Here is an 18,654-nt window from a genome sequence, read left to right as displayed (position 1 = left end):
TCACATGAAGTCCCTGGTTCCCACCGGAGTGAGGAGGAGAACTGGGTGCAGTTCCCTGCCGGTATGACAGTCCTCCCCTTCCCTCTGGTCTGCTAGGTCCCTCCTGAGGAGTTTCTGAGGAGGGGGCAGCAATCTCTGAATTCCGTTCCAAAGGACTAGGGAGAAACAGCCTCTCTCCTGTGCAGTCCGTGATAATAAACATCAGCCCAGAGTGTGTGGGACAGGCAGGTGAATCCTCCCAGCCCGTGCCGAGAGGGACTGCTTCATGTAACTGGCTTTTGGTGGCTGCATTTGTGCAACACTAAACATTCAGTGAGGCTGTTCCTGTTAACTCCCCTGGCCTCTGGTTTAACCATGAGACAAAGCCCTGCTTCTTGCAGCATCCCTGCCTGCTCGCCCTGCCCCTGGAGAAGTCGAGGCTCTAATGCAACGGAGCCACGGCAATCCACTCGAAGGCGTGGGGCAGAGACAAGGCTGTTCACATACCAAGCTCCCTCTTTCTGACTTGGTGATTCGGTACTGTGAACGCAGCTGCTGGTTTAATGCTGAAGCCAGCCTTTTCCCAAGGAACAGCTAGTTCGGTTATGAGAAAACAGCTTAAAAATGTGTTGCCTAATTGCTGTTCCTTAATTAAAGGAAAGAGCGTGCCCACTCTGCATTCTGGCTGTGCTAGGGAAGGGATGCAAGCAAAGCTGGGAGGGGGAAAGTTCAGAGGAAGCCTGAAGCAAAGTGGTTTTGCACAGGTCTTAATGGTCTGCCAAATGCTGCTGAACTTTTTCACTGGGCTGCAGAAGCTGTTACAAATTTTTCTTTCTCCTGTCCCTTCTTTTCTTTTTCACACAGAGCCAACTCTGTGAGCCAGCAGCTTGGTATGGTATAGATTGGAAGGGAAGGTATTTGGTTTAACATGTCATTGAAGTTTGTTTCTAGGTATCCCCCTGATTGCTTTGAGTGGGTGGAAAGTGGGTGTCCTGTGGTAGCCAGCGTCTGCGTCAGCAAGTCAGCATGGAGCAGTACAGCACCATGCAGAGTCACCGGCATGGGTCTGCAAACAGTATGGCTGTGTTTGCATACTGCTGTGCCCTCAGCTGAGAAACATCCTAGGTGGAACTGAGAAACATTCGAGGTGGAACTTAACTTATTTCAGCACAGCATCCTGGAAATGTGCTTATTTTGTCACAGCCATGTAGCACTGATGGGCTACATGATGGGCTACTGAGCAGTCCCACTGCTCCCAGATCTATGGTTACTGTGTGTTACGTACAGTCAGGTGTCTCTGCACCCATGGGGTGGGCATGCCTGGTGCTTCACTGTTCTGACTCTGGCTTTTAATTTCTTACAGGTTTGGTTGGTTGTGCGGTTTTGGGTTTTTTTTTTGGTTGCATTTTTCTACCTTGTACTGCTGGACTTTGAGACCTAGAGGTGGGAAAGACTTGCACAGTCTTGGTTTCTTCACCACCTGCGGAGGGGTCCTCTCCTGGGAAGCTGGAGACTGAGCAGCGCTGTCCTGGCTGCGCTGACCAGTGGGAATTGCAAGCAGGAAGGTGTTGACGTTCAAACTCAGTAGCCAGCTCCCAGCCAGCTTGTTTATAGCATTAACCATCTGCTGCAATGGAAAGGCCATCTTCAAGCAGAATATCTGTATGTGGGTCTTGGATGACAGTGAAGCAAGTGATGGTATGAACGAGCACAAAAGCTTTTGTATTTTTCTGCCACCTGGAGATGAGTGTGTGCAGCTCCCAGCCTTGCAAGTTCGGAGAACAGTTTAGATCCACCTGCAGAAATGCACTGAGCCTCTGCAGTGGTTACATGGCTGTTTAGACTTGGAAGGAAGGACTGGAACATAAGATCAAAGGTAGATGGATGAGGCTGTGGGTCTCAGCCATCTGCTAAGTGCGTTGCAGGTAGCAGGGCTGGCTGTGCTGCAGCATGAAATTCCCGACGCCTCTTGCAGAGGAGAATTCCCATTGCCTGCATTACATCGCAGCCCAAGTACGCAGGCTGCGCTGCACCACAGTAGGGTTTAATTCTCTTTCCAGACCAGCTTTTAATCCACTTATTTTTCAGTAGGTCTGTTTGAACATAAATAAATGTAATTAAATGTGCGTTTCCCAGTTGGACAAGGGCAAAGTAGAAGAAAGCAGCTGGCCTGGAAGGAGGCACAAAGGCTTTGAAACAAGCTTCTGTGAGGTGCTCTGATGCTCTTTTTGGAGTTGGTGAGTATTCAGTGAGGAAGATGCCAGGGAAAATGTGGTTTATACCCATGTGAATTGCCTTGATCAAAATCCTCCTGTTCGTTGCGGAAGTGCGTGGGATGCAACAGGAGAAGTGGTGGGAAAATTAATGTCTTTGGGATCTCAGTTACTGCTGTTGCCTGTATGTGGGGGTGTGTACATGTTGCGCTATTGCTGTCAATCTGTTGCGGTTATATCATCTGATGAGGTGCTGAGCAAAGATCTCTGAAGGTCAAGGGATATTGATGTCATTCAGTGTTTCACAGGATTTGACCCACATGAGTAAGCTAATGAGATACCTCGGTATGTGTGTTACGCCTCCAGGATGCCAATTGCTTATAAAACACAGTCGCCAAACTCCTAAAGGACACTGTCAGGTCACAGAGACACAATGAGGTGAAAAAGACCAAGTCAGAAGTCTAGTTTTCTTCTCAGCTATTTCCTCACCCCCTTTTCTTGCCATTACAGTGAAACAACATCTGAAGTTTCAAATTAGAGGGTTATAGTACAGTCGTGTCCCTTGGTGCATGCAAGAATGGTCTGCACCTGCATCTGAGCACAAGGAAGAGGCGTAGTCCCACCCTGTCCTTTTCTAAGAACCCAGCACTTAGCAGGTTTTCAGGACAGAGGAAAATGTGCCATGGCCAAAAATAATTCCTTCTCTGTGACCAACTGGGAGTGGGATCTGGCTGGCCATCACATCGTCACTCACAGTGCTGTTTCACTTGAAACCTGGAAAGTGGATATGCTGTCAGATATTTTCAGGACACTTTTTGAAACGCGAGGGTACTTTCTGTATCCTACCAGTGGGTTCAGCCCAAGCTGAACACCCCTTTACCTGCCATCTCCTTTAGGATGTGCTGAGGAATGTGTCTTTGGTAATGCAGAAGTTGCACACCCTGCAAGGTCCTCTGCGTTTCCACAGGAGTTTTCATGGGTGTGAGAGGGAAGGAGCTGTCGTTATGCTTTCTTAGGCAATCTGGTTTGGGTCTGTTCTTAGCTGCTAGTTACTGCAAAATAGTCAAATCTGCTTGCTTCCACCAAGGAAAGGAAAGCGCCTGGAAGCACTGCTTCCCAGCTGCCACTTGCCTTCGTGTGTGTGGGACTGAAGAAGTAGTGGGTAGGTTGTGAGTGTTTTATTGATACGGGATGCAGGAGCATCCAGTCAAGATGCAAAAGGGAGCGTCTAGGTATGAACTTTCACGCTGCTATGAAGGCAATTCTTAATTTCTTGTTGAAGTGTGGGGTAGATTGAACTGTACCAGTGGCAGTTCTCTCGAGTCCTTCACTGATGTGACAGTGGAACCCAAGACCAGCCTGTGCTCAGATACAAACCTGTTTCGGCTGGCAGCTCCTAGGGTCTCTAGCATCTCCAGTCAGTGGAGCTGGGAGGAGGGGCAGGAGCAATGATTTTGAGGTTTTGGTGATGTGGGCTGTAGCTGGCTTGCTCCTTCCCTCCCCACGGCAGCTCAGTGGGGACAGAAGCAGTTTGCTCACCTCCCTGGTGACAGCAGCAACATCAGTGCTACGTGTGGAGATGGAGCCCAGCTGTTCCAAGTGGGTGAAAGATGAGAAAGCTCCTGCCATGGCCTCCCCAGGCCTCTGGGCACGAGTCCCAGGGCCACTGACTCAAAGCAGTGAGGGGGGACGAGGGCAGGGGACGGGGAGCGTGGGGAAGCCATGGGCCCACGAGCCAGGGCAGGGTGAACTTGGAGCCATCCTGCTCCCTTGATGGGAGCAGCAGGGCCGAGAGGGGAGTCAGTTTTCCAGTCTTGGCTTTTACACTTTATTACTGCTGCTTTCAGCAGACTTGTTTGGCGGAAGGAGCTGTAGGGGGGCTGCAAACAATGGCTGCTCACATTTTCCAGCTGTCAGATACTTAATGACATTAACTCCCCAGCCCCCTATTTTTATTATTTATTTATTATTTTTTTTTTCACTCTGGCACAGCCAGCTGAAGTGCTGCCAGAAGCCAGCTCAACTCAAATCCTGGCCCTGATTGCTGTCCTTCACCTTGCAGGGGACCTCAGCAAAGGGGCTGCTTGCTTGTAGGAAGCAAAGTGCCGAGCAGCTGAGCTGCAGTGGGGCTCCCTGGTCTTTCACTCCCCTTGAGGAGCTGTAAATGTACATTAACTAGATGGATGTGTGGGAGGAAAGTGTCTCCTCCTTGAGAGCAAGGAAACAATTTGCTTTGTGTATGGAAAAGGCATCTGTTCTCTGCACAGACTACTGAAAGCAGCAAAAGCCATCCGGTCTTAGCATCCCAAAGAAGGGGAGGGCTCAGGGGTTTGCCAGCTCCATCATCCTGCTCACCCACAGCCACCTTTAACCCTTTGTAACCCCCTTGCAAAGGCTGACAGATTCACATTGCTCTCGCACTGAGCCTTCTCCCACCATCCCAGACCCTGTGTCAGTTGCTGGGCTGCTGGTTCAGTGGCTCTGAGCAGGCTGGGGTTTGAGCCTCACAGCCTGGGTGTCTCCAGTCACTTTCTTGAGCTCTGCTGGTGCTAGCTTTGAGTTGAAGGGCGCCTGAGCTCGGGAGTGCGCTAAGCCCTGCTGCAGCCCAGGTTGTTCAGTTATTCTTGCAAATTAGCAGACAATTTACATTCAGCCTTTCCTGAGGGTAAGGGTGATGGAGGAGGGGGTGCTCAGCACAGAGAGGAAAAAGGAAAAATACCTTTGGACTCTATCCAGCTCTTTGAATTCTGGAGCTGAAGTGGGTCGCACCATCTCTGAACTGATCCTTTCCATCTAGCTTTGACTCCAGCATACAGTTTGCCCTTGTTATGTATGTATTACATATAAGTGCCTGTAGGTCTGTACAGACATTGTACACAGCTTGCATGCTGTCGCAACATGCCGGCTGCTGTGTATGACGAGCATGCTTGTGTGTTTAAATGGTAAGAGCTCTAATGCTTTCAGGAAGCTGCAGCCTGGGAACATCCTGAAGATTTACAGTGTGCCTTTATCTCCGCTGCAGGCTACCTGCTAGGTATGTGCTCTCGTGTGTATACTGCTTCCCTCCCATCATGTGCTCTGGGTTCTGCACAGGGTCTGCAGGGGTAAAAAAAAAAGCTAATTTAAGAACACTCTTGCAAGTTCCAGTAAGTTGCTTCAATTAATTCTTTGCTGTTCCTGCTTTTATTTGTTTTTGCTGCCATAGCAGTAGGGAGTGACAAAAGATCAGGGCTTTAGTTTGTTAATCAGTGTAAAAGGCATGTTACTAACCCCCGCCCCGGTCCCAGAGAGCCCAGGCTGTGTCTGGGCTGTGGGGCAGATGGGGGGTGATGTACCCAGTGCGGGAGAGCTAAGTATCGCAGTCTGGTGAAGTGTGAGCTGTCATTCTGTGTAGCAGCAAGGAGATGTCCTCTGCAGGGTTTGATTTAAGAGCCGAGAACCTACAGGTCAGACTCTTGAGCAGCCACAATTCATTACTGGGGTTAAATGCAAGCCAAAAGCGCTTTTGCTCCCCTTTGCACTGAAGAAAGTGCATTTTAATGGGTCTCGGTGGTAGAAAGGGAGGATGTCCTTCCTCCGGTGCATCAGAGTGGGTGAGAGGACCATCTAGCTTGTGTTTCCCAGGGACTTGCTGTAGCTTGGAGGAGACGCCAATTTACCAGAAATGCAAAGGCAGGAGCGTGGGAGGATTCCCATGAGGTGGTGAGTAGGAGTTGATAGCTTGTACCTCACAGACCTCCTGGTGTGCGAGAGAAAAACTTGAGTATTAAAGGCACTTGAAAGCGGTCGTTCCTGCAGACACCACATTATTCCAGTCCACTTCACCTGCAGCTTCTCCTTTTTTTGCACCGTTTCATTTTCTGCTTGACTACCAATGAAAGCAATATGCTATTTTGATATTATTAGTGGTAGAAAGGCCTAATTAGACCTTTTCTTTCCTTGACAATATCTGCCCTGCCTGCCTGGGAGCTGATCCGCCATGCCCAGCTGGTCATGCAGCAGGTTTTCCCAAGGGCCATGGCGTAGCATCCTTCTCCCTTTCCTGATGCTCGTCCCACTTACCAGGCACGGAGGGCTGTGGGAAAGAGTAAGCCTGAATTTGTCATCATTCTTGCTCAGAACTGACACCTCCCCAAGTTATTCATTTGGCTATCAACTCTGTCAGGGGCTGAGACTTGGTGAAGAAGGTTTTTGGGTGAAGTGTGTGTGTGTGACAGAATATAATGGATTTTCCTGTAGGAAACATCCTGGATCAGGGGCATAAGCACAGGAAGAGGGGTCAGGTTTGACTTGGTTGTACTTGCTCCAGGATGGGTATCCTGTAATGATGGTGAACCTCAAAAGCAAGCATCTACTTACTCCATTAACTCAGAGCTGGTCCAGTCACATTCCCATGGCCAAGCCCGCTTTTCCCTTGGCTTGCAGACTCAACCCAAGTGACTCGTCTTTGTTTCCCAGCAGTCCCAATAACAGCTTTTTACCGTAAAAGTTGGCTGGGAGAATGAATAGGAGGGATTTTGCACTGGAAACTCTGGCTGCTGATGCTTAGAGGTGCAATTTGTTGTTTATTTTGAATGCTAAACTAGTAGTTATACTGGCAAGTGCTGGAGTTATAGTATCTGGGTTTACATTGGGAGCTAGGACAGGTAAGGAGATGCGGCACTTCCCTGACCATGGCTGAGCTTACTCTGCACACTGTCCTTGGTGACAGCAGCTCAGCACCAGCAAGTCCTGCTGAGCTTTACCAGCATGTGTCCTGGCATCGTGTTGACCACAGCTGTGCTGCTGTGGGCTGGCATCACGCTTGGTGCTGACTGCAGCCATGGGCACCTCCCTCAGCTCTGTCCTCACTGAGCCTGGGGGCATGGCCGAGTGGGTCCCAGTACAGTGATCTCTTGGGTCAGTGTGATGGCTGAGTCCAAGTCACAGGCCACTCTTTTTTTTTCTTCTTTTTCCTAATCTTTATTAGTAGCATATTGCATATTTAATCTGCCTAAGCAGATATTGACCTGAGAGACCAGGAAAATGGGGTCTGCCTTAAACGAACACAAAACAGGAAATTATCTTGCAAGGCTAATGCCAGCCTGAACCATCATCACTATGCCTCCAGCTGTCTACACAGAGAGTGATTTATGGGCAGGGCACTCGTCCTAGTTTCAGATTTCTTCTGTTAGTATTTGTGGACTGTGCGTCATGCTGATCTGCTGTACCTCTGATATCTTCTTGACAGCTAAATGCATGGTTGAGTCTTGTTAGAGTCATTCATTATGATGGTCAAAGTATAGCAAGAGAAATACGGATTTCTCCCTGGGAAACTTAAAAGGTCCCCTCTCCCCATCTGCAGATTTGATATAACCATCTCAGCAAGCTGTGGAGTTAACCCTTGGCCACAGAGGATGGAAGGTGTGTGGGGTCCCCTGTGACCCAGCCTGTCCATGGTGATGCTCAGAGGTGGTTGTGTCTTTCCTGGGAGGGTCCCCACAGCAAGGAAGGGAGAAGTGTGAGCTGGAGGGGAGCAGAGCTGTTGGCTGAGCACCATCCAGTCTGCTTCTGTGTGCCTGTGTCTGTGCTGCAGCGGGAGTGCCAGCCTGGCCACACAGCTGTAGCTATGTAGCCACTATGTAAGAAACAGCTGGATTTGATCTGCCAAATTGAGAGGGGGCTTGGGGCGTGGTTTTGAAGGGGTAGGCAAACCTGGAGCATCTGGTTTTTGGGCCACTGTGGTAGTATTTTGAGCTCCACTTAGCGTTAGGAGATTTGCCATTGACTGTAGTGGTTCTGAGTCTTGATGCTTTCCTGCACCTATATGTGGATGCAGAACCATTCAGCCTGACATGTAGTGGTGGGGGAAATATTCAGCACATTGTACTTCTTCTGATGTTCTATGGAAGAGGGTAGTGAGGAACACCCGCCCAGCACCATTGTAGTAGGCAGCACCCTACAGAGCATGTTGACATGCCTGTGCAGTGCATGGGCTTGCATGCTGCGTGCCAAACGGCAGTCATTGCTCTACTGGAGCAGGTGGTGAAATGCTGGAAACGGTGTTTCACTCAGGCAGAAGAAAAGTTTGCCTGGCCAGAGCCTGTCTCTGTGTCAGTGCAGCATCATACCATGCTCGGACACGTCTCACACTTTGCACACCTTTTCCCCTTTTTCCTTGCTGAATCCAAGCAAGGAGAGCTGCGGAGGATTTTCTTTCGTTTTGTTTCACCAGCTTTCTAATTTAAGTCTCCCTGTCACTTCCTCACTCCAGAACTACTACTTTGGCAGGGCTGGGAGAATGAGTCACAGCCGTGGCCCAGGATCCTGCCTCCCGCTTTGGCCAGCAGCACTGTGGCTGGTTCAGAGCAGATCTGCTGGTGATGCTCATGTGTGCTGCTTGCTGCAGGGGATGGAGGCACTGCCCTGGAGCAGGTGGGAGGCTTTGCTGGTGTGAGTAAATGAATAGGTTAACAAGTAAAAACGCTTACTCTGATATATAAGCCCAGACCGTTTCCTAACATGTTGCTTTCCGGGAGAGGGTTGTGTGTGCTCACTTGGTTGGTAACTCCAGAAAACTTCTCCCAAAGGCAGGATCACTGAAAAGCAAAACCACGTGGGAGATGCATCTACGCAGAGGCTGTCTTTAACATCATGGACCAGAAAATGAAACCAGATTGTAAATTAAGATGTTCCTTAGAGATTGAATGGATTTTCCAGAATTTGTGCTGAATAGGGGTAGCCTTTCCATGAGGCTGGTAGGGTTTTGCATTTTGTGCTGGTATCTGTGTATGTACCTTGTGCCAAACCCACTGCTGGAAGCAGAAACAGTTCTAGTTGGCAGTGCTATGAAATCAAAGGTTTCCTAGAGATACACCTCCTGGTTTCCAGCATGGCAGGACCCCAGTGGGTGAGTCCTCAAGGATTTGGATCCTGCATCCCACTGCTGGAAAAAAGCAGAGAAAGTAAACACACAGTCAGTCCCTTAGAAAAACAGCCTGTCGGTTTTGTCGGTGAAAATGCCAGTGGCTGCTTCTGATAAGAAGGAGAGGGAGAGCAGCAGGAGGGAGGAATGTTTTGTTTGTGGTGTGTAATGTTAAAAGCGAACAAAGAGCCCCTCTCACGGCTAAAGGAGACTCTCAGAAGTGCTGCAGCCTGCTTGAGACATGCAGAACTTTGTCCACAACCTTGAGGACTTCCAGGCTAGATTCAAGCATTGCGTGTGCCGGCCAGACAACAATGAACCCTTTGAACACATTTTGGGTCAAAGTAGTGTTTTCTTGGAGGGGGAAAGGGAAGGGAGACTGGTGCTTTGGTCTTGTGTCAGCAGCCATCTGCGATGAGCCCCAGATGCCTTCTGCATATGGCAGGGCTGGCTGCAGCTCCTCTGCACAGGCTGGTTCCCCAGGGATTGAGGTCTCCCACAGCAGTGTGTCTGCTACAGAGCCATTGCTCTGTAAGGCTTGAAGCTCCTCTGCCCTAGCTCTGCAATTTCAAAGAGAGCTTTTAAAATAACGTGGGAGTCTGTGCAATTACCCTGCTGCGATGTGTCAGCTGTTGACACAGCAACATGATGGTATGTCATCGCTGACATCCTGCCTGAGGGATTGTCAAGCCTTGTTGCATGAGTTGGGCCCATCTGCTTTCCAAAAGCTAAATTTCATTGTATCCCTCTTTGTCCTCGCCATCCCTCTCTTCCCGTCCTTGGTCTCTGGGGCCTTCCCTTAGCCTTGTTCATGAGTGCTCTGGGGTCAGGGCATCTTAAAGCCCTCAGTTGACTTAGGCACGGGAGAAGGAGTTACCCACCTTGTACGTTTTTGGGGCTGCCCTGGCCTGCTCAGCTGTCTCTTCAGACCACTGTTGCCAGGTACGTTAAGGAACAACTTTTCCATGGCAGGGCTGATGAAGAGGGCTGTTTTTCTATGCCATTAATAGGCGTGTAAGTCTGGCCTCTTTCCCTGCGTAGCCTGGGACCCGAAGTGCTGGCATGCCCCCCGACCTGCTGGGCGCAGGAGAAAAGCGTGTGATGTGGCAATGAGTGAGGTACGGCGGCTGCCTTGCAGCCCTGGTTTGAGGGGTCCAGGCACGGTGGGCGGCCCTCAACCCATGAAGGCAAGTTTGAATCTCAAGCTGCAGTGAGAAGCCCACCCTGCCCTGCCCGCACACTGGGGCAAACCGAGGTGCACAGCTGCTGAGGAGCTCAGCTGGGGCTCTGTTTTTTCGCAGGAGTCAGAAGCTGCTACTGCTGCTGTTGGTCTGGTGTAAAATCCAGCCTGGGGTTGCTGTAAAATTGGAAGTTGGTGTTTGTCCCTCCTCACCCGTCACAAGACAGTGCTTGTGCTGCTATCAGTGCCCTGTAAATCAGAGCCCTTTCACCTCGCCAGTGGAAGGACAGGTCTGTGCGCAACTGGGAGTCAGACATATGGATGGTCTTGCAGTAAGCCCTTTGGAGAGCTGCTGAAGAATGAGTTTGGCTCAGCTCTCGTGTCAGGTGAGATGAGGGGGGAAATGTCTCCAGATTCTTTATGGTTTGGCGGCCAGAGAGCTTTCTGCTGCCATCAGTGGAAACCGGGTGGGTTTTTTTATATTTGCATTATTTCTGGGATGTTCCTGCTGCACACGCCTGTGCCGCAGCCCGGCAGCACGAGCTGAGCATGCTTTGCCTGACCTTGAGGGCCTGGAGGTGCAGCCCAGGGCCCTGCCACAGGCTCTGGGCTCTGTCCCACCATGCCACGCTTTGCTGGGCTTTGCAGTGCAACTGAGAGACCTGTTCACTACTTTGTTGGACCTCCAGAGCAGCTTCAGCCTGGGGAGCTGTGCTTCCCGGCATGGGCAGAGGCTCAGGAGCACCCTGCGTTCCCAAGGAGCAGGAGGGAAGAGATGCTGTCGTCATAGGAAGCATCTGTAAATAATAACCCAGAGGGCTGAATGCAGTACTGGTGCTAGCTATGCAAGTCTGCCCATGCCTCCATTTGCCAACCAAGTCACTGGTTGGGTCATGTGGATGCTATTCTGTGGCCCAGATTTATTTTGGATGGAAAGCTGTGTTTTTCTAGTGAAGCGACACCTGTGGTGATTTCTGTTTTGAATTATCCTCAGCAACGACCAAAACACCTTTGTCAAAAGTTCTTCATATTTGTACTTTTTAAAGCATCTTTTTTTTTTTTTTTTTTTTAATTTTACAAGTATGCTCTGCTTTTTTAACAGTAGTCTGTAGTCTGGGCTGGGAGCAGATGAATGTTTTTCCAATGGCTTCTTGAAATGAACAGCTGTTGTGCACTAAATCAAACAGAAGGACTTTGTGGAAAGTAAGTTCAAAGTGATTCGTTTTAAAAACAAAAACGAAGTTAAATATGGTATTATGGTTAGGTGCACGTGCCAGGAGGCTAAATGAGTAAATGAGACAATAGACTTGTGACTTGGTCTCCCTCCTTCCTATTTAATCCATCAGTAGCTGGCTGTAAATTTATGTTTAGAATGTTGCAAAGTGGTGCAGCTCCCGCACTCTGCAGCATGTGGTGCTCTGAGATATTGGTAGCGGTGCATGGTGGTGTGCAGGGCCTGAGAGACCCACTGTTGGCTCCATGGTCTGTGGTGTACCATTGCCTGGTGCAACCAGGGCATAGGTTTAGTTTTTTTTGGGAAGCCATACCTACTGGCTCTAGGTTTTGTGGGTTACTCAGGCTGAGCAAGCGTGCTTTCAACCTTAGGAGAGATGAGGTATGAAGTCACAGATGATTTCCGAAGTAATGTCTTTTTAAAGTTGATACTGCAGTATCCCCTGACCTGTTTCTAAGGGGCTGCTGTGCTGGAAATGCTGTCTTCAGACTGAGATATAAAATGCAAATCCTTCTTACTGGCTTTGATGGGATTTCTTAGGGCTCGTGGTTTCCATTCAGGTGTTTTGGGGTGAGTCCCACGGGATGTCATTGCATCCTGGCTAACTCACTGCCTTCTGTGGCATCCATTTCAGTCTCTGCACCTCTCAGTTGTGGCCCTGGATCATCTTTAGCCAAGTTAAAGGACCTTCGTGAATCAGATGATGATTAGGATCCTTAACCTATAAGGTTTATTAATAGTTAGCCATATTTTCTTTCAAAAATCCCTCCATTGACATATCTGTTTCTTTAAACATTCTCTTCTCCATGCCGGGGAAGACCCCCAGACTTGGTACTTGGTTGCAAGAGAGCAACTGGTTCGGTTCTGCTGCTCCAGACCAGGGAAAAGTTAGCAGCATGAATCTGCTAGGTGGCAGAGTTCCCCTGCCTTCATCCATGTCATGTGCTGTCATTGAAGCTGCTTGCAGGTTTTATTTTCTTAAAAAAAAAAAAGTACTATTTTTTGAGGGTTCCTGAGTTTGCAAATTGAGTTTTCGACAAAATAGAAATATTTGCAGAAAGCAAGGGTGAATCAACATCTGGCAATTTCCTCAGCCACCAGATTATATTTTTTCTTTCTTGTGGATAAATGCAAAAAAGAATTTAAGTGAAGCCTTTGTGCACATAAAACCCTCAGTGTCCAAGCGTGATTGATTAGGGTCGCTTGCTATTTTCCAAATTCTTTTACTTAATCTTGGCATCATCCTCCTTTTCCATCTTCACTATTTCCACTGGAGATGAAACGTTTCTTTGCAAAGGGGCAGGAGACACCCACCCACGTCAGAGGCTCCTCAGACAGATGGGCTGCTGTTCCCTGCAGATTGTGGGAGGAGTGGGAAGCCACCTCTCCCTGGCCGCAGCTCAGGGCAGCAAAGCCGTAGTGAACCTGACCCTATTTGACTTCTCCTTTCCAGATCTCAGTCTCTACAAACAGCCTTTTATGGTATTTGCTTTTCAAAGAGGAACCAGGGTGTGGATGAGAACAGTGACAAAGAGCCACTTACAAGGATTGAGTGAGCCCTGACAGGAGACCAGTGCATAATTTTAAAATCAACAGAAAAATCTTGCAATGTCTTAAGCCCTGAAATGTCATCTGAGGTATTTAAATGCCGTCATTCAGCCTCCCAGCAGCCAGGGCCAAAAGGTTCATGCTCCTGTTTAACAGGGAAACTGAGTCATGGAGATGCTTAGTGGCTGGTAGAAGAATTCCCAGTAAGTCAGAACCGGAGCCAGGAATTAAAAGCAGAAATCCAGACTCGCTTCGGAAGTGCTCAGAAAACACTGGCTTCTGGCAGGAGCATGACTTCAGCCGTGTCCTCAGCGAGGGCAGACAGCCTCTCATTTTTTGCATACTAGAAAACAGTTTTGCCCCAGACAGCGGGTAACGTGGCTCAGCCTGCCAGGGTGACATCAGTGGTGGGGCTGCAGCTGGCGGCCGGGATGCAGAGTTGTGTCGGTGCTGTGAGTCATAACAGCCTGTGCTCGGGGGGTCCCTGCCAGCATCCCTGCGAGAGACACCACTGCCGCGTACGCAGCTGCATGATACTAGTGTCCGGCTCCCTGCAGGCTCTGGGCTGCTGTTCATCCTGCAGCTGCTGGCGGGGTTCCCTCTCCAGAGGGCTGCCATCCTTTGCTGGAGCCACACCAGTCAGCTGCTTTCCCCGTCCCAGGCAGGCACAGCAAAGCAAGCAGTAATGGAATAAACACCTGCATTCTGCCTACAAGCGACACACACATTCTTTAGGATGTTGCTTCCTGGTGCTGCTGAGAGTTGAGAAACTGAGGATCCAGCACTTGGGTAGGAGACCAGTGAATATCACCCACCACCGCGGGTGCTTTTAAGCCCTTTACATGGAGGCAGCTGTGGAGGAGTGTGTCCCTACAGGGTTTCCAGCTAGTAGGGCCACAAGGGTGTCAGAAGTTGGAGCTGAACGTTACATGTGTGCGTTTGCTCAGATTGTGGCTGGCATCCAGCCTGGCTCTGCCTATATCTGTCCCCAGTACAGGAACCTGTGCAGACCAAGTATTTATCTGCCTAGAGGGAGGTATTCGTGCATTTTGTCTCTGTGTTGGTTCCAGTGGTGAACAAAGGTCTCCTGTCTGAAGTTGTGTTCTGCAAGTGGCTGCTGCAGATGTCCCTGTGCAGGACACAGCGTCAGGGCACAGCAGCCTCACTGCCCAAGGACTGAGCTCTTCCCGTGCTGCAAAGCACTATGCTCCCAAAAGTGTCATCTGCCCGCCCGAAATGAGAAGACTCCATTGCTGAAGGGCCACAGAAGTTGCTACAATCGTGACAGAGCTGCAGAGGCCGGGCTTAATATGTGTCAGGGGTGAGAGGTGATTTGCCAAAGCACCCTGAGCCTGCAGCCGCTTCCCTCGTGTGCTGTATTGGCAGGAAAAGTCCAGACAGACATGCCAAGGAAATACAGGCACAGGCTTGCAATCTCCAAGCCATGTGCACGTTGTACTGTAGATTATAAATAAACTGCATCACTGGCAACGTGTTTGTGTGGGAGGCCAAGGAGGATGGTGGTGCAAAAAACCTCAGCTCTGTTTCATTCAGTCTCTTCGGTGCTTCTACTTTGGTGCTTGGTCACCAGTGCTGGAGCAGTCAATGGGAAGTGCAGGCTGTGATTCACTGGCCATCCTAGATTATACCAGTCCCCAGCAGTCCAGTCCATGGACTGCTCTTGCCCAGGGTAATAGGTCTGTGTCTTAATGCCAGCTTTTAGCTGGGAGAAAGAAGAAAGGTGAAGATGCATACCTGTAAGAGAGCAACCCAGAGTCAGAAATGTGGGATGTGCTGCTGATCAGCCCTTTGTAGAGGGCGCATTGGTTGCTCTCAAGGAGAGACACATGCCCACTTCCTCCTGGGTCACACCTTTGGCCACACATGCACTGGCCAAACTGGGAGCTGACACATCCTACCCTGCTGTTCCACCAACTCCACCAGCCTTTCTGTAGGCTCTTTCCCAAGCCAGGATAATAGAATTAGTGAGACTGCCTGGAAACCTCAGTCAGAGGAAACACGACCCCTTAGCACCAGTCTTCCTCACCTTTCTTCCCCAAGCAGGTTTGCTGTAGGTCGCTCCCATCAGATGCGGCACCCGCAGCTGCTGCTTGGCTGCCTGCCGGGATGGGTGGCAGCTCACAGGGTAGAACTCATGCTGCTGCAGCAGCACATCTTCCGATTTGGTACTACTGGCATTATAACTCCATTACTGTGCGTTTGTAGAGTTCTTTTGATACACTAATTAAGCAACAGTTTGATTTGATTGTGGTATTCTAAACTCTGTTACAAGCGCGCGATTGTAACTCAACATCCCAGCTGGCCCTGTGGCACAAAGGAGGGATTTGAAAGTGCTGCTCTGTATGCAGCACGTTTGGCAAAGGCTCCTTCATCCCACTGCTGGATTGAACGTCCTGATAAAGAAATGGAGCTGAGGGGGCTTGTCTCACTCCTTCGAGGAATGGCGTTAGGAGCCAGTGACCCTGAGATCTGGTTCTGATTTACTGTGAGACATCGGATCCCTACCTGCAAGCCGGGGAAAATGATACCTCTTTGCAGGGGCCTCACAGGGCTCAGCTAAGATTAATAAGAGAGGGAGGGGAGATGAAATAACTGTGACATTTTATTGTTATTATTAATGATGTAGAGTGAAGCCAGGGCATCTCTGTGAATAATCGCTGTTGTTTGCCTTTTGAGATTTGGCTGCATTTTTTCCCTCCCCTATCCACTACTAATCAGAGCAGAGTTTGACTTTGTAGGAGGAGGGCTCAGAAACCGGCATTTCTCAGTGTCTGAAGAAAAAAGCAGAGCATTTCCTGGTGTAATTAGGTCCAGGCTCTCAGGAAATGAAGGCCGTCTAGTTGATAAGTGTTTAGTAATGATTACCAAGCTATGGCTGGGGAAAGCAAGCAAAGTGTTTTCGTTTCAGAAGCAGCAAATCCAGCTGAGACTTGTGGTGTGTGTCATGTATGGAGGCAATTGTCCAATGGTATGTGGCCTCGCTCACTGAAGCATGAGCCAAATTCACCCTGCTGTAACTCCACAGGAGAAGCTGGAGCTGCACCAGGAGCCTGAGCAGCAGCTCAGAAGAGTTACTTCTCTGTAACGTGCCTCGGGGCTCAGAGGTGTCATTCTGGAGACTGGTGTTACTCTTCTCTCACAGCCAGCAATTTCTCTCTCAAATTAGTAACAGTGCTCATCAAAGCTTGGGGAGTTGGAGTAGGGTAAGAGTCACATTTGCAAGGGTAGAATTACATCCTCGCCAAATGAAATACTTGTTTCTTCAGTAGTGCTGGATGAACTGAAGGTGGAAGTGCATGAAGGTGGGTTCTTCAGCGTGCTTTTGTTCCGTGTGTCAACCTCAGCTGCAGCAGTCAGAAGCTTTTAAGAACGGGAACCTCTCCTCCAGGATTTTCAGGGTCAGATTTTGCTGAGAACGTGTCTGGCAGTTGGTACACTGTGAAATCAACACAGTCCATCTCATGTCAGCATACCCATCCTGTCTACCAAGGGAACACCCTTGAGCCCCGATGTGCTCTTAGTTCTGTATGAAAGGGTGGGTTGTAGGCCCCCTCTCCTGCCCTGTTTTGTTTGCCTTCCTTTCAGAGGATGCATTCTTGTGGGAAACCCCTGTATTTATTTATTTATTTATTTATTTATTTAGGAAAATCTCTGTTTTACTCAGATGGGTTTGAGTTTTAGTGTGACAAATATTGTAGGAACATGAGGGGGTTTGCAGTGTTGCTACAATGGCTCTTGCCTTCCAGGCATGTAAACGTGCCTACGGGTGTATTTGGCAGCAACTCCCACATTTTCTGAAAACTCTTAACGTAGCCTAGCAGTAGGTCTTTCTCAGCCACACATCTACTCTGGTGAAAATAATATACTGTTGTCTTAAAAGCTCCCAAATCCCTTATTTATTGCAGCTTGTATAAATGTGTTCCAGAAAGGATTACACAGTTCCCCGGAGGATAGGTCCGTCAGTGGCTTTTAAGCACAGTGGTCCAGAGGCAAATCCTGATTCAGAAAGCCTGTAAGCTGCTGCTTTCACTGACAAAACCCTGTGTGCAAGTCTCTGCGTACCTGCCACGTCCTTACGCTCTGCCTACAAGTGGCCATCCCTGGTCACACAGCAATACATGAACCTTTGGCCTGAACTAGTTGGGCAACCTATACACGTAGTTACCCTTGCGAGACCTTTCCTTTGCTTTCCAGACCAGCTGAGGTATTGCAGAACTATGGATATATTTTCACTTCCCTCCTTGTACTGTCTACCTTTCTCTGCAAGCTTTGCTTCCAGTGCAGTGCCTTGATGCTGGCCCAGTAGTGGTGAATGTATCAGATCAGCACAGAAGTTTATTTTCAAAGATGGCAGTTTTCTCCAAAGTCACTTAAAGCATAAGCTCAGTTTGCTTCCCCTTGGTCAGTTCCCATCATGGTGAGCAGAGCCCATCCCCTGATTTGTAGGTCTTCTTTAGTTTTTGCAAAATGCTTGTTGATGATTTATTTAATCAGGTCTGCAATACTCTAACGTCCATGACCGTCATGATGGTTTCCAGGCATTCAGCGGTTGTGAGTCATGATCCATTGGTTTATGACTTGAGCCTTAGAAAAGGTATTCCAGAAACATTGTATCAGGAAGAAACACAGTAATTAGAACAATTTCCTTGAAGACTATCAGGGGTTTTAGGTGAGGGGACAATGAATAGATATGCTGTGAGTCTGTTTTCTCCTTGGGGTTTATGGTTTGTTTCCTCCCTTTGCTGTCCCATGGTGGCTCAGTGCAGAGGGAGATAGCCTCTATCTCAGATAGCACAGTCCTGTTTGCAGCCCACCCTCAGGGCTATGCACTCTGCTTTTCAAACAAATGCTCTGGTGTTAATACGATAAACTGAACATAATCACTGTCAGGGTCAGTCCGTACCTTCTTCAGGAGATGACCTTTCTGTTGCTCAAGGGAAGGGTAGGGAGAGGTTGTTTTCAGGCTTGGGACAGGGCTTAGATAAGCCCTTTGACAATATTTGCATCAGAAAAGGGATGCAAAAACTTTTATCACCAGGTCAGCAGTGGCTTTCTGGCTCCAGGGTGGTCACGAGTGGTAATTCACGTGTCCCCTCAGAAAGGCCTTTCCTAGGGGCACGCATAGCTGCTTGGATGAGGTTGGGTGACAGCAGACAAGCATACACATTTTCACAGGAAACTTTGGCTCCCGAAGGGCATTCAGCAGCTCATCATGTCTGACTCTTTTAAAAGGTGCTGAGCCACTGCTAAACCCTGGAAAGGGTGGAAAGTTTCCTCTGTAAGAATTTTTCTGCTTGTCTCAGATTTTTCTGTTGTGTTTTTTGTAAGTGTTTTAGTAATTATTTCTATAGATACCAGCATGGAGACAGCTTGGTTAGGACTCTGCCCCAGCGCCTTGTGTTGTCAACCAGCACACCTCACCTAGTTGCAATGTCCGAGGGAGGCAGGATGCTAGAGAAAATTCACATCTAAACTGTAAAGCTGTTACTTTCTGGGTCTCAAGAGAGGGAAGATATGTAAAAGCAGGGAAAATGCAGTATCTGGAAAGCAGACGATATGTGACAGTTCTGCTAAT

The 18,654-nt window shown here is 49.0% G+C and overlaps 1 protein-coding gene across 3 annotated transcripts in view; it reads left to right on the top strand.

Moving 5' to 3' along the window:
- P3H2 (prolyl 3-hydroxylase 2) overlaps nt 1-18,654 on the top strand; it is an 84,475-nt gene that overhangs the window by 30,549 nt on the left and 35,272 nt on the right. The window contains exon 1 of one of the 3 annotated variants that reach the window (XM_080409431.1): nt 10,031-11,479. The exons of the other annotated variants lie outside the window; for them this stretch is intronic. The gene's annotated coding sequence lies outside the window, so the exon portion shown is untranslated. Of the gene's footprint in view, nt 1-10,030; nt 11,480-18,654 lie in introns of those variants that run through there. 3 annotated transcript variants of the gene reach the window in all.

This window comes from Falco punctatus (genome assembly GCF_963210335.1).
Source record: "Falco punctatus genome assembly, chromosome: 13".
Classification (NCBI taxonomy): domain Eukaryota; kingdom Metazoa; phylum Chordata; class Aves; order Falconiformes; family Falconidae; genus Falco; species Falco punctatus.
The sequence above is the reverse complement of the archived record's forward strand: the minus strand, read 5'-3'. Positions and strand labels throughout refer to the sequence as shown.